Genomic DNA, 3,674 nt, shown 5'->3' with positions numbered 1-3,674 from the left:
TTTCACTACATAGAAACTGAGTCAAAACCATCATCAAACAATAAACTATGCTGATATTGTCAAGAACGTTACTAACTCCATATTATTTAAACCATTTCACAATTGGCTCTTGTTTTACAGCATTCCGTGAAGTTTTGACCCATTGCACAGTTGTAAAACTGTAAACCTCTTCCTTCTTCCTTTTGGTATCAACTCAAAATCTGAAGCTTGCGTCTACTTGTTCCTCTCTACCCTCTTGAATCCTTTAAATGACTTCTTGATAGCAACATTTCAGGGATGCAACTGGCTAAGTCTCCTGGAATTATAGCCAAACCTTTTGTTGTCCAATCTGACCAACCAAAACTCCTTCCAGGCAAGTTTCCTTAGCAGCCCACCCACCACATTTTAATTGCCCACAATTCATTTCTTCTTCATTCATCTAACCTTTTGCATAGACCTAAAAATAAAGTGGGGATACTTTCTTCTGATCTGGAAATGGCTTTCTTTTAAAAATTAGAAAAAGTATCAGTTTAAAAGTATCAATTTTGTGTCATTAACAGAACCTGCCAAAACAACTGTAAGGTATAATTTCTCATGTCCGCAAGTTTTAATGGTAAGAAATGTTGTACCTCTGGGACTGGGTTTAATGGAACACCGGATGTCAGAGGGACTTAGTTTCCCAGCAGTAATCACATACTCATGTGTACTAGATATCTATTACTGTGTAATGAATTATCCCCAAAGTTAGTGGCTAACTTCAACAATAGACCTACAGTTTCTGCACATCAAGAATTCAGTAGTGGCTTAGTTGGGAGGTTCTAGTACAGAGTCTCTCAAAATGTCATCTAGACACTTAAAAAGAAGCTAGACACAGGGATGCCTGTGTCTCAGTTGGTTAAACATCTGGCTCTTGGTTCAGGTCACAATCTCATGGTTTTGTGAGTTCAAGCCCTGAATGGGGCTCTGTGCTAACAGTGCAGAGCCTACTTGGGATTCTTGGTCGCCCTCTCTCTCTGCCCCTCCTCTGCTCACAGAGAGTCTCTGTCTCTCTCAAAATAAATAAACAAACTTAAAAATTTTTTTTAATAAAAAAAAGCTAGACATAAAGACCACATATTTCATGATTCCATTTAGATTGAGTTTTCTGAAAAGACAAATATATAGACACAGAAAATACATTAGTGGATGCCTGGGGCTGGTAGAGGAGAGGGAAGTAACTGCTAATGGGCATGGGGTTTATTTTGGCATGATGGAAATATTCTAAATTTAGATTGTGGTCATAATTGCGCAAGTCTATACATTTACTAGAAATCATTGAATTTTACACTTAAGATTACTGAATGTTATGGTAAATAATCTATAACCTCAATAAACCTATCTTTAAAAGGAGTGTCAGCCAGAACTACAGTCATCTGGAGGCTTGACTGAGACTAAAAGACTTTCCAAGATGACACACTGTCGTGGCTGGCAAGATGATACTAGTGGCCTCAGTTCCTCACTGTGTCCTCTCCTCAGGGCTGCATGAGTGTATTCGAGACCTAGCAGTTGGCTTCCCAAAAGCAAGTGATCCAAGGGAGAGATCAAGGTAGAAACTGCAATATCTTTTATAACCTAGCCTCAGAAGTCACTTACCACCTCTTCCACCACATTCTACTGGATACACAGGCTAGCCATGATTTACGGAGAATATTTCCCAAGAGAGTGAATACTAGGAAATGGGAATCACTGGGGGCCTTCTTGCAGGGTAACTGCCACACCACACAACTCAAGGATTTTATCTTCAAGTATCAAGAGGCATCATTTTTGTATATCTTATTCGTATCTACAGAGGTGAATGAATTTCTACTCACAAATATAGGTGCTATAATGTTGATCTTTGATATATCTGTGATTATCTGTTCTTTACTGGTGAACTATCTATATGTTTTAAATATTGAGTTTTAATATTGAGTTTAATATTGAGTTTCCCAAGTGAGTAATTTGTTTCAGGGATCTAATACCCATATTTTTGTTTATTTATTCATTTGTTTTAATTTTTACATTCTACATATGAGTGAGATCATATTGTATAAGTCTGATTCTGCTTTCCATTTCGTTTTTTTAATTTTTTTAACTTTTTTTTTTTTTTTTTTGAGAGAGAGACAGAGACAGAGACAGAGCATGAGCTGGGGAGGGGCAGAGAGAGAGGAAGACACAGAATCTGAAGCAGGTTCCAGGCTCTGAGCTGTCAGCACAGAGCCCAACGTGGGGCTCAAACCCACGAACAGTAAGATCATGACCTGAGCTGAAGTCGGACGCTTAACCAACTGAGTCACCCAGGTGCCCCATCTACTTTCTATTTCTAATACCCATGTTTCTAAATGTTTCTTCTAGTTGTAGAGACCTTATAGTTTCCTTAGAGATGTCTAACAGTTTAAGCTGCTATTTTCTTCAGTTGATGGTAATGAACGCCCTGACTCCCTATTACCAATTCATTTTGCGAAGTCTATTATACAGCCTGAAATTGATGTAATAGCAATGCCTTCATTGTTTTTGAGTCACAAGATGTAGTCGTAACATATTTTAATCTAAAATATAGAGGGAATGATTCTATTTCAGTTATCTATTACTGTGTAACAAACTACTCTGAAACTTAGTGGTTTAAAACAACAATGATTTATCATTTCTTACACTCTATGGATCGGGCAAAGAGTTCTGCTGGTTTCACTTGGGCTCACTCGTGGATTTGCATTCAGCTGGAGGCATCACCTGGGATAGAAGGTCCAAGATGGCTTCATGGCTGAGAGTTGATGCTAGTTGTTAGCTGGGGTGCCTTGTTTTCCCTCACCACGGTCCCTCCCTAGGCTAGACAGACTTCCATACCAGTCTCAGGCCCAGGCTTGAAGATCATACACAGAGTTCCTTCCACCATGTTCCTTGGTCAAAACAAGTCACAGGGTCAACCCGATTCAAGAGAGAGGGCAATAAATCCCATCTTTTGATGGGAGGAACAGAAAAGTCATGTTACAATGGGATATAGGAGGAATTATTATAGCCATTTTTGCAAACAGTCTTTATTACAGACCCAAATTCTACCTCTGATCATTTCTATGACCACTGATTTATCATTTTTGCTTTGTTTGAATTAAGAATGCCCTTATAGGATGAAAATTTTTATGTATTTGCAATGATCCTTGCAGTTTTGTGATTTATAAGACATATATATTTGGTCATTCAGATGACCAAAATATATTTCTTATATATATTTTGTCTTCATCTGCAGTTCCAGCCTCACAGCCCCCCAAACCCTTGGAATTTCCTAAGTGTCGAGAGTGATAAAAAGTGTCTCTTGAGGAGGTGACTTTTGGACCTCACCTAAGAATGGAGGCTGGTTGCCAGAGAAACAAGCCAGTGACTAGAGGATTGGTACTTTCAGTCCCACCCTGCTCCCACCTCACTTCCAGGGAGGAGAGAGGGGCTCAAGTTTGAACTAGCCTAAGGCCAATGACTTAATCAGTCATGACAATTAATGAAGCCTCCATTAAAAACTCAAGAAGGCAAAGTACTGGTCCTTTTTTGAAGAGCTCCCATGTTTGAGAAACCAGAACACTTCTACATGCCACCAAACTGGGCCCCAGGCTCCATGAAGACAGAGGCTCTTTCATTTGTGACCATGCCCTATGTATCTCTTCATCTAACTATTGGTTTGTATCTTT

The sequence above is a fragment of the Felis catus genome, chromosome B3 (genome assembly GCF_018350175.1).
Source record: "Felis catus isolate Fca126 chromosome B3, F.catus_Fca126_mat1.0, whole genome shotgun sequence".
Lineage (NCBI taxonomy): Eukaryota > Metazoa > Chordata > Mammalia > Carnivora > Felidae > Felis > Felis catus.
This window is presented reverse-complemented; position numbering follows the sequence as displayed.